Source organism: Macaca mulatta, chromosome 1, assembly GCF_049350105.2.
Source record: "Macaca mulatta isolate MMU2019108-1 chromosome 1, T2T-MMU8v2.0, whole genome shotgun sequence".
Lineage (NCBI taxonomy): Eukaryota > Metazoa > Chordata > Mammalia > Primates > Cercopithecidae > Macaca > Macaca mulatta.
Genome location: NC_133406.1, coordinates 107,243,258 through 107,256,230, shown reverse-complemented (window position 1 = coordinate 107,256,230; position 12,973 = coordinate 107,243,258). Strand labels below are relative to the sequence as shown.

Here is a 12,973-nt window from a genome sequence, read left to right as displayed (position 1 = left end):
TGATGCCAGCTCTGAGACACAGGCTAGGCTGCTGTCTTACAGCATTACATTAAACTCTGACCAGTCTCATAGCCAACAACCAAGGCATGGAGGTGGGAGTGACACTTTTACCTGTTTACACTTACCTTGACTAATTCTAAAAAGGGTTTGAGGCAGCTTGAAAAAAATTCAGGGAACATTAGTTCACAAATAAGCAAATAAGGCAATAAGGATAAAGGAAAAATAAGGGTAAATAATTAAGTGTTATAGAAATTATAACACCTAAGAGAAGAAAACTTACACTGGAAAACACAACAAAGATTTTCCAGATTTGGTACACAGACAATCACGGGGCCGCTAGAAGAAAGTTGCAGAATCTTGGCTTGTGTGACTGACTAACTCTCCACAGGAAATAGGGTTGCTATTCTGAAAAGGGAACTAAACATCTTAGGGAGTCTTGGAGATCAAAGAAGAGGCTCTGACCATGTTCCCCTCTCTTTTTGCAAACACTCCTATTTAAATTGGTGAGCCAAGCTTGGATATATTAAACTTTGACCACCAAAAACATATTACAGCATATTAGGATCAAATCATATATGCCTTAATTCTGCCACAACACCAAGCTGCCAGGAAAATTCTTTGTTCTATTATGCACAATTTTAAATATTAAGAGAAGACAATCCAAATTCTTAACAAGTAGTAACACTAGTTGTTTAGATCCTCAGGATTGAGGATCAACCCACTAGGAGAGAAAAATCACAATCAGATGATGTCCTAAGACAAAGAGAACATAGAATTACTGAAGTCAGAAAAAAGTCAAAATTCAAGAAAGTCTTGTGACCAAAAAAATAAATGAAGATTGTGTTTTCCTTTTATTTTTCCTTGCTTACTATTTGGATACAATTATCATCCCCTTCTCTTTATCTGTCTAAAGAGGGATTATATTTTTTCTTCTTTTCCTCCTGTTTCCACTAATCATTGCATATACAATGTGATTTTTGGGGGGATACTTACAATATAATGCTATCCATAGGTGGCAGAATATTTTAGATGAATCACAAAAAACTAGAGAAACAATCATTCAAAAAGCTAGAATCAGGGAAACAGTGGCAGAGGACATTGTCCTGAGATGTAGTAAATATGTATAACTTCGGGTTGTCGCCAATAATGGGACCCAGTGGTGATACTTCTCCTATCAACTCTGCTGCCTGATCACACCTGATGATATAGGGGCAGACAGCACCCATGATGAGACAATCAAATTTTCTCTCCCAGGAATCTGGAATTTGTACTGGAGAGCACAGAGACTCGTAGTTGAAGGCTCTGAGTCATATTCATGGCAAAGACCTAGTGAGTAGATCCACAGACTCAGCTACTAAGGATGCAAGAATCATTATGTCACTACCTTTCCTCACTTTAATCAATCAGCTGTTCTTTAAACTCTCTGAAATACTCCAATAAGGTCGTTAGTGTTTTAGATGGTCTTAAGTTAGTAAGACTGACAGATTTTATTATAATACAAATGTAGTAACCAGTACAAAGGTAATAAAATTCTAATGAAATTTTCATCATAATTTTTTATGAAACATAAAAAGTGCATTCCAAAACTCACCTGGAAGACCAAGTTCACAAGAATAACCAACAAAACGTGAAAGAGGGAAAATAGTGATTGGAGAATTGCCCTGCCAAACATCAAAATATACTATAAAACCATAGGAATTTAAATATGTGCTATTTATATGATAATACACCAAAGACAAAAAGAAGAACAGTTTCAGAAGCAAATTCACTTACATGTGAATTTAAAATATTTTAAAGGTAAAATTTTAAATAAGTAAAAGAAATTCAATATACAATTTTCTACCCATATAAGAGAAAAAAAGTTGATCATCTTTCACAATATACATAAAATTGAATTGAAAATTATTTAAGCTTTAAAAGAGATTTTGTAAATGGCAAAAATATTAAAATTTTAAAGATTATATTTATAATCTTTGAGTGAGTAAGGTTTGCTTACATAAAAAAACATAATGCATAAAAATTCTACTCTCTAAGAAACTGAAATTTCTATACAGCAAAAAAAAAAAGTAGTAACATTTTTAAATGCCATAGAGTTAAAAATCAATTAACAAACTTGGAAAAATATCTGGTACACATCAAATAAAATAGACAAAAATTAATTAGTTTAATATACAAAGAGTTCCTAGAAATCACGGAAAAATAGATTAATAATATGGTAAGGAAATGAGCAAAGCATTTGAAAAGACTACTCATATCAGAATTATGAATGTCCAGTAAATATAAGGAAAGATGCTTAGCCTTGGGAATTACGGAGGAGCAAAATGATATACTTTTTTATGCATCATATTGGCAAACCCTTTAAAGTTTGAAAATATCAGATGGGAAATACTGGAAATGGGAGAAAAAGCACTTATATGCCCATTTGGTGGGAATGTCAGTTTTTTACAGTCTTTATTAAGCAATTGAGCAACATCTAGTAGAATGTTAACTCATATAGCCTTTAATCTAACAATTTCATTCTGGGTAATTGTTATAAAAATATACATACATATATATAAAGAGATATGATTAACAATATTCTTGACTATAAGAGAAAAAAAATGGTAGACATAACACAGATGTTGGATAAAATTAAAGGCATCTCAAATACCAAGGATGACAAGCTAAAAAAGCTGGAATGGAAAGTGAGGGTTGTAAAGGGCTGCTCAGAATCCCACAGTGTCCATTCCAGCTAACGAACTCTGCAAGGTCTCTGTTGTTAGCAAAATCCAGGCCTGTGAGAGAAGCTGGTAGAAGAAATATACAGGAAAATGGTGGGCCCAAAGAGCTCTTGTGAGCACAGGCTGGCTGGAGCCTCATAGCACAATGTTAACTATGGGAGCAGTAACCTGGGCATGATAGAGTTTGTAGGAGAAAACAAACCAAAAAAGGAAATAAATAACCTTAAAGTTCAGATGGAAGATCCATTAGCCAGCAAAATTGCTATGACCATGAAAACAAAATGGTTACTTCAGGCAGCAGATCAAGAATAGAGAGGAGAAAATTGAAAGAATTGCCAAGAAGCCATTCGAATAATGAAAAGGAAGCTGGATAATGAATTTGACCTCTACATTAGTTTGCTGGGGCTGCTCTAAGTACTACAGATTGGGTGGCTTCACATCAGAAGTGTATTTCCTTTCAGTTCCGGAGGCTGGATGTCTGAGATCAAGGTGTGGGCAGGATTTTCTTCTGAGGCCTCTCCTTGGCTTGTCAGTGGCCATCTTTTCCCTGTGTCTTCACCTGATCTTTTCTCTATGTGTGTCTGTGTCCTAATCTCTTCTAATGAGAATGCCAGTCATATTGGATTGGAGCCCAATCACATGACCTCATTTTACCTCCATTGACTCTTTAAAGGTCCTGTCTCTAAATAGTCACATTCTGAAGTACTGGGACTGAGTTCAGTACTTATGCAACATATGAAATTGCTGGGGACACAATTCAACCTGTAACAGCCTCCTCATAGTTGGAAGTCATCTGCCTGGAATGTATCCCATGCTCCTTCCCCACTACACTGTTCCATGCTGACGCTAAGAAATCCTACAGGACTCAACTTAGATGAGATTTCCTCAGACATCTTTCCCATTCCACATAACCACAACCGAAATTGAGCTCCTCTCTTTTGCTTTCTCATATCACTTAGAGTCTGCAAAAACAATTATTTATTCTTTATATTAGTTGTCACAGTTTACAATAATATAGCCATGCAACTGGGGTGTTAGTTGTTGCTGTTGTTGTCGTTGTTGTATCACCCACCATCTCAAAATGTAGCTTTATGGACTTTGAGTTCACTACCACCCCAAAAGTAACAAAGTCCCTAATACATATGAATAATAATAACAGTTAGCAATTATTGAGACTTTACTGTGTGTCACTTTGCTAAGCACTTTGTTTATGTTAACTCTTTATTCCTCTATCTCTATGATGTAGATAATATGGTTATCCTTATCTTATAGATGCAAAAAATGGTAGGTTAATAAATATGCTCAAAACAGTAAGCAAGTAGAATTTTGGATGCTCAATAGGTATCTGTTGAACTGTTATTAAATGAATAAATAAGCCTAATTGCACATAAATATGGGGAAAATACAATAATTGAGGGCTTACTTACATTATGGAATATTATATAATCTTAGAAAAGAAAAAGATTTCTGTGTACTAACATGGGAAGAAACGATATATTATTAAATGAAAGGAGCAATCATATCTCCCCATTTGTAAGCGTGTGTGTGTGTGTTTGTGTGTGTTTGTGTGGTGTGCATGCATGTGCATGCACATCTTTATGAATGCTGAGAGAAAGGCTGAATAGACGTACCCCTAGGTTATATTGGAGAATGGTAAAATAAATTTAGGGGAAGGGAGACAAAAAAAGAATATTTAAGCTCAAATTTCTTACATATATATTTTTTAGATGGAGTTTAGCTCTTGTTGCCCAGGCTGGAGTGCAATGGTGCAATCTCGGCTCACCACAACTTCTGCCTCCCGGATTTAAGCGATTCTCCTGCCTCAGCCTCTCGAGTAACTGGGATTATAGGCAGGCACCACCAGGCCCGGCTAATCTTGTATTTTTAGTAGAAATGAGGTTTCTCCATGTTGGTCAGGCTGGTCTTGAACTCTCAACCTCAGGTGATCCGCCCGCCTCAGCCTCCCAAAATCCTGGGTTCACAGGCGTGAGTCACCACACCCGACCTTACTTACGTATTTTTAAATATTTTATAAGAACACTCTATTATACTTAAATTCTTTTAAATATTGAAAAGGAAGAAAAATAAGTGAATAATTAAGCTATTTTACTGAGTTTATGGTTTAACTTTTTAGAGCTAGCCCCAGAACAGTTTTCAAGATGGTAGACTATATAGCCTTCCTTTCCCACTGTCACTTTGCAGTAAAACAGAAAGAGAGGGACTACTCAGATGTCTAATAAAATTTTTAATCTCTTTTTTAAGCAGTTGAAAGTTGACAAAATTGGATATTAGAAGCAAACCAGAAGCCACAGTACACACAAAATAATATTGCTTCACAGGGTGGAGATAGTACCAATGTGTGCAATGATTGGAGAGAGTGGGAGGTGTTCCAGGACACGCAGGAGGTCATTATTGAAGTACCCACAGAAACTAACAGGTAGATAGACATCCCCAGTCCCTTCCTGCAATAGCAGGAAGCAGCAAGGGTGTGGGCTTCCAAGCTGAGAGACAAGGCAAGCATCCCAGGTGTCTGACAACACTTTGGAAAGACGGCAGATCTCCACTCCTAGAATATTTAAAGAAGTATCAGCACTTAATGGCAAATATTGCCTGCCCCTCACCCTCTTTTACAGAGCAACATTATGTTACCTCTTCCCAGAATGATATATCAAAATAAGTATAGCAGGCAGACTGAGAGAGTACCTCAGTTATAAAGGTGAACAAACAACCAAAAATCTCCAAATATTCACGAAAGCCAAGAACATAGAAGACAAACACAAAACTCAGTAAACAATAGCACTTATACCAAATGAAACAAAGAGTAAAAATAACAAAGATTTAGCATAAGACTATAATACCCTCGAGAGGTACAAGATGATATTTTACCCATGAAAAAAACACAAGAATTTAGAATATATATATATATATATATATATATATATATATATATATGCTGAATAATAACCTGGACTCAAACACAAAACCAAATAGTGAGCTATAACATCAAGCCTTAAACTTTTACCCTGAAAAAACAAAGCTGAAAAGTATGAGATAATGATAAGAGATAAGAGACAAGGTGCAGAAGTTGAACATCCACTCGTAAGACCTACAACAAAATAGAAAAATAATGAGCATAACCCAAACAGTCTAGATTCTGGGAAACAGTGGCAGAGGACAGAATCTTGAAATCCAGTAAATGGATATGACATTGGGTCATTTCCAACAAGTGGGCCCAGCAGTAATACCTATACTGTTAAACTCTGCCACCTCATCACAGCTGATGATGTAGGAGCAGACACAGCCCCCAAGCTGAGATAATAAAATTCTCTCTCCTAGGAGTCTGGAACATGGGGTGGAGAGCACAGAAGCTGAGATTTCTACATCATGCTAACCGCAAAGAGTCAGGGAGCAGATTCACAGAATCAGTTGCTAAGGAATAAAAGAATAGTCACATCACCATCCTTCTTCGCATTAATCAATTTAAACAATACTTTCAATTCTCTGAGATACTTCAGTATCCTTTTTAAGATGTATATCTTATATTTTATTATATATATCTTATATTTTATTATATATCTTAATATAATATAATAAATAATAAATTCTGCCCATTTCTGCAAATTATTTTTATCTTCTTTTCTCTCCTTTCCTTCAGAGACACCCATCAAACGTATGTTGGTATGTTTGATCTGTCTCAAAGGTCTCTGAAATCTGTTCATGCTTTTTAAATCTTTTTTCTCTGTTATTCAGATTAGGTAATTTCTTTTTATCTATCTTAGAGTACATCGATTATTTTTCCGCCATCACAAATCTGATGCGAAGACCCTGTAGTCATATTTTTTCTTTTGATTACTGTACTTTTAAACTCCAGAATATAACTTTGGTTCTTTTTAAAATAATTTATATCTCATTATTGAGAGTCTCGATTTATTGAGTCATTCCCAGCACCCTTTTCTTTAACTCTTTAAAGATGTTTTCCTTTAGTTCTTTGGGCCCACTCCAGTCTCAGCTGCATATACACACAGCCTCCAGTCAAACCAAGAAATATGAAGCGTTTATCAAATTCTTTATGGCAGTCTCACTTTCCAGTATTCCTGTTTAAATTCCTGGCTAGTCTGCTAGTCTGTGAGTTGCTCCAAACAGCAGCATAGCTTCAGGCTAGTAAAGACATTAGCCCTCCCAGTTTGCTTGCCACTGGAATCACCTAGCAGTGCTTCTAATCAAATGAGTCCTTCCAGCTGTGGATGCAAACTTCCTGATTTCATGGCCTGTTCCATGGTATGCCAACAGAGCTGGGAGAGGGGAGTGGGAGAACCCCAGGCAAGACTATCACAGACTCATGCTGCTCTTACACAAAGTTCAGTTGCTTTTCAAGAATAAAAGTTTCAACATTTGTGGTATGCTTATGGTAAATTTCTAGAGTACTGAAATGGTTATTTTTGACAATTTTGTCCAGCTCTATAGTTGTTTTTTAGGAAGAGGATTTCTTACCTTCCTAACTTCATCTTGTTGGATACTGAACCATCTAAAATTCATTTTAAATTAAATGTTGTTATTGTGAAACATTTATTAAATAATAATCTGGCATCCAGAATCAAAATATTAATATAATGATAATAGATAAATTTCCTAGAGAATAAAAACTGGCTAATTTGCTTGATTGATTAATTTGAGGAATTATTAATCAAATATATGTTTATCATGTATGTTAACATATGAGGATAATCACTTGAGGAATAGAATACTTAACTTCTAAATTATTAGAAGATAAACACTAAAATAAATAAAATGTTGTCAACCCATACAAGATAGATGGGAAATCATCATATAGAATTCTAAATTGAAAAGTCAGAAATAAGTCCAAACATGTCAGTAATTACATTACATGTGCTTAGGTAAATCTAATCTATTAAAAACTCAGAGATTCTCTATGTTAATACAATAAAACTATATGCTGTTTACAAGAGAGATGCTGAAAACAGAATGACACAATAAGGAAAACATAAGATAGGAAAGAAAATATCAGACAAGTAATAAGACAAAAGAAAACTAGCATAATAATGTTGAGAGCAGACACAATAGAGTTCAAGGCCAAATGCATTTAAGAAAGAGGAAAAGGTATATTTATATTAATAACTGAAATAATATAGAAGCATACATATTTTATATAGCAATATTTTATATTAGTATTTATTTAAAATCATAAACACCAGTCACAAAATTGTACATACGAGCAATACAGGTTTGAAAAGAAGTAAAAAAAGGAACCACAATAAGAGATGACCCAGTGCACAGTTATAGTACTATGAAACAGCCCTCACTGAAAACAAGAGATCAAATAATCTTTTTAAAGAAACAGAGAAAGATATAGCTAAAAACATTTAAAAGTATTAACTGTATACACACAGACACATACACATGCATATGCTTATATGTAAACCAAGAATAGGTGGCTATTCACAGGAAAAACATGTATATTTGACCGTTTATCAGCAACAAAGTAAATTTTAACAAATTCCAGAAAACTGGCATCATACGCGTCATATTCAATTGGAAATTTAAAACTAACAACATTCTTCTTCTATCTTCCCAAAACACTTTTTAGTGATTTTCAAGTACACAGTAGATTGTTATTAATTATAATCACCATGTTGTACAATAGATCTCTTAAACTTATTCCTCTTGTCTGAAAATTTGTATCCTTTGAATTGAAAATTGCTAAAAGCGTAGATTTTAAGTGTTCTTACCACAAAAATATGTGAGTTAAATAACCCATATATATTTCAGGATGTCATGTTGTGTACCATAAATATATGCAATTTATATTTGTCAATAAAAAACAAATTTTTAATGTTAAAATGAATATTATAATTTAAACCTAGAATGAGTTCGAGTAACACAGAGCAAGACTTTGGAAATGTGCAAAGAGTACACACAAAAACATTTATAATTATAAATACGTTCATTAAAAAATTGTAACTTTAAAAGTAATCTGCATTTTAATTCAAAGAACTAAGGATATGTAAAATAAAACAAATGGCATACAAGAAATAATGAAGATAAAATCAAATATTAGTAAAATATTAAGACCGTAAGATGTATCAGTAGACTCAAGTATTAAAAGCCAGCACTGTTTACTGAAAAAGATCAATAAAATAGATCATATGTTTGATCAGAGGAAGAGTAAAATAGTGTAAATAAATAATAATAGAAATTAGAAAAGAAACAGAACTATAGAGAGGATACTACATGTAAGTTTGTACAATAAAATGAAAACCTAAATAAATTGGACAATTTCTAGGAAAAAGGTGATTTCTTTAGAAAGAATAGAAATACATTTTTAAAAGACCTATACCATAGAAGAAATGAAAATGTTTAAAGAGGAAATTCGTTCCTCTTTAAAATGCACTAGATCCAGATGGATTATTGATGAATTCTAGCTTTTTTTTTTTTTTTTTTTTGAAATGGAGTCTCACTTTGTCGCCCAGGCTAGAGTGCAGTGGCACGATCTCAGCTCACTGCAACCTCCGCCTCCCAAGTACAAGCAATTCTCCTGCCTCAACCTCCCAAGTAGCTGCAATTACAGGCGCCTGCCACCATGCCCAGCTAATTTTTGTATTTTTAGTAGAGACAGGGTTTCACCATGTTGGCCAGGCTGGTCTCGAACTACTGACCTCAGGCAACCCGCCGGTGTCGGCCTCCCAAAGGGCTAGGATTACAGGTGTGAGCCACCGTGCCCAGCCTAAATTCTAGCTTATTATTAAGAAATAGAGCATTCCCAACATACATCAACTGTTTCAGAATATAGAAAAAGATAAAAAGCTAAACGACTATTTTACATTGCTAATATAACACTGTTACAAATTTCAGACAAGAAGAGTATAAGAAAACTGTATATCAATCTTATTTAAGAATGCAAATATTAAAATTGCATGAAATTAACAAATTAACCTGTATATGTAATGGAAAATACATATACTTTTTATAACCAGGCAGTATTTATTCCAGGAATGGAAGAAGGTATGGTAGGGAAAAAAAACTATCAAAACTTACTTTGTTTCATTAACTTAGGAAAAAATATATGTATCAAATATATACATAAATAAAATTTAAATTCTATTTTTAATTTGCAAGTTATCAATAGACAAAAAAAATTTTCATTTGAGAAGCATATTTAAGAGTAAACCTGCAAGTGTCATACTTAATGCTGAAATATGTTAAGTATTACAAATCAGAACTAAAAGAGATACCTTCTGTCACGTCCGTTATTCAAACGGACCTCTTTCCGAGAGGTCTTAGCCACAGGAACAAATACAATTTTTAAAAAGCATAAATATTGGGAAGGAAGATATAAAACCATAATTGTTTCTAACCAATAGAATTTATCTAGAAAATCCAAAACAATCAACTGACAATTAGAATGAGAGAGAAACCAAACGCATGATCAGTAAACAAAAAGTAATAGCATTCCTTTACAAAGGCAATAACCCATTAAAATACTAAACAATAAGATCTTTAGTAATGGCAAAACGCAATAAAAATAATTCAGTACTATGAAATTAAAAGTGCAGAGACTCATCAGATATCAAAAAATATTATAAAGTATATCATCTAGATTAGCATATTACTAGAGCTACAATAGACAAGTAAAGCAATGGAACACAGTAGAGATCTAAGAACAATTCAATATAATTTAATATACAATAAAAGTAACCTTCAAATTTGTAGGGGAAAAAAAACTTATGTTCAATAAATAGTACTGACATAACCAGTTATCAATTTAGAAACAAGACAAAATTATTATCTAACCTCACATCATTCTCAAAAATAAGAAAATCTACATAAGCATAAAAACAGAAATTTAAAATTATAAGAAACACATGAGAATATTTTATGACTTGGATATAAAAGACCTTGAAATAACAGAAAGCAAAAACTAAAAAAGTAAACAATTGATATATTTGGTTACATTAAACTTTTAACATCTGTAAGGCTACAGACTTCATTAAAACCTTGCAAGACAATGTACAAATGAGGAGAAAGTATTTGCAATATTCACAACTCACAATAAATTCATTAGTATCTAAAATCTAAAAGATAAAAAATTAAGAATCAAATGGCAAACAAACCAAGAAAAAAATAGAGAACTCTTTTATATGTATGTACAGAGTAATTTATACAGATAGTTGCAGAATTCTGAGAAATTGGAACCAACAAAAATGTCCACTAGGAGGGAATTTTTTTTTTCTTTTTTTTTTTTTTTTTTTTTTTTTTTGAGACGGAGTCTCGCTGTGTTGCCCAGGCTGGAGTGCAGATGCACAATCTCAGCTCCCTGCAACCTCCACCTCCCAGATTCAAGCAATTCTCCTGCCTCAGCCTGCTGAGTATTTGGGACTACAGGCACCCGCCACCACACCCAGCTAATTTTTGTATTTAGTAGAGATGGAGTTTCACCATGTTGGCCACTCTGGCCTCCAACTCCTGACCTCAGGTGATCCACCCGCCTCGGCCTCCCAAAGTGCTGGGATTACAGGTGTGAGCCACCACGCCCGGCCCAGGAGAAGAATTTTTAATTGAACTATCATTTATATTACAAAATACTTATACGACAATTTTTTAAAATGAGGTAGCTGTGTTTACAATCACAGGGTAAGATCTGCAAGATATATTGTTGAGATTAAAAAAAAAAAGTGTTGCTGAAAAACACCTAAACTCTTGCAGGTATTCAACAAGGGGTGGAGGAGAAGAGAAAAGGAGATCCTGGAAGGATACATAACAAAACTAAGATAATATGCCTCTAGAGTAGTAAATGGTATTAACTGGGAGTAATTAACGATTTTTTGCTCTTGCTTGATTTTAACTTCTATAGGGTTTGAATTGCTTGCAATGAGAATGCATTCATGTATCATTTTGTGCAACCTTACTATTTAACCTTCAAAAAGAAGATATAAACCTAGCCTCACATTCTCACGTGACCAACCCCCAAAGCAAGTAAGCGACATAGCTAAGAGAAACCAAAAGGGCCTCTCTTGTTCTTTTTTTTTTTTTTTAAATTTATTTATTATTATTATACTTTAAGTTGTAGGGTACATGTGCATAACGTGCAGGTTTGTTACATATGTATACTTGTGCCATGTTGCTGTGCTGCACCCATCAACTCGTCATTTACATCAGGTATAACTCCCAATGCAATCCCTCCCCCCTCCCCCCTCCCCATGATAGGCCCCGGTGTGTGATGTTCCCCTTCCTGAGTCCAAGTGATCTCATTGTTCGGTTCCCACCTATGAGTGAAAACATGCGGTGTTTGGTTTTCTGTTCTTGTGATAGTTTGCTAAGAATGATGGATTCCAGCTGCATCCAAGTCCCTACAAAGGACACAAACTCATCCTTTTTTATGGCTGCATAGTATTCCATGGTGTATATGTGCCACATTTTCTTAATCCAATCTGTCACTGATGGACATTTGGGTTGATTCCAAGTCTTTGCTATTGTGAATAGTGCTGCAATAAACATACGTGTGCATGTGTCTTTATAGCAGCATAATTTATAATCCTTTGGGTATATACCCAGTAATGGGATGGCTGGGTCATATGGTACATCTAGTTCTAGATCCTTGAGGAATCGCCATACTGTTTTCCATAATGCTTGAACTAGTTTACAATCCCACCAACAGTGTAAAAGTGTTCCTATTTCTCCACATCCTCTCCAGCACCTCTTGTTTCCTGACTTTTGAATGATTGCCATTCTAACTGGTGTGAGATGGTATCTCATTGTGGTTTTGATTTGCATTTCTCTGATGGCCAGTGATGATGAGCATTTTTTCATGTGTCTGTTGGCTGTATGAATGTCTTCTTTTGAGAAATGTCTGTTCATATCCTTTGCCCACTTCTTGATGGGGTTGTTTGTTTTTTTCTTGTAAATTTGTTTGAGTTCTTTGTAGGTTCTGGATATTAGCCCTTTGTCAGATGAGTAGATTGCAAAAATTTTCTCCCATTCTGTAGGTTGCCTGTTCACTCTGATGGTAGTGTCTTTTGCTGTGCAGAAGCTCTTTAGTTTAATGAGATCCCATTTGTCAATTTTGGCTTTTGCTGCCGTTGCTTTTGGTGTTTTAGACATGAAATCTTTGCCCATGCCTATGTCCTGAATGGTACTACCTAGGTTTTCCTCTAGGATTTTTATGGTATTAGGTCTAACATTTAAGTCTCTAATCCATCTTGAATTAATTTTCGTATAAGGAGTAAGGAAAGGATGCA

The 12,973-nt window shown here is 34.5% G+C and overlaps 1 long non-coding RNA gene across 2 annotated transcripts in view; it reads right to left on the bottom strand.

Moving 5' to 3' along the window:
* Positions 1–4,964: 4,964 nt before the first annotated feature.
* LOC144330368 (uncharacterized) overlaps positions 4,965–12,973 on the bottom strand; it is a 32,302-nt gene continuing 24,293 nt past the window's right edge. For both annotated transcript variants that reach the window (XR_013396452.1, XR_013396453.1), the window contains one exon: positions 4,965–5,286. This is a non-coding gene — a long non-coding RNA (uncharacterized LOC144330368). The remainder of the gene's footprint in view (positions 5,287–12,973) is intronic.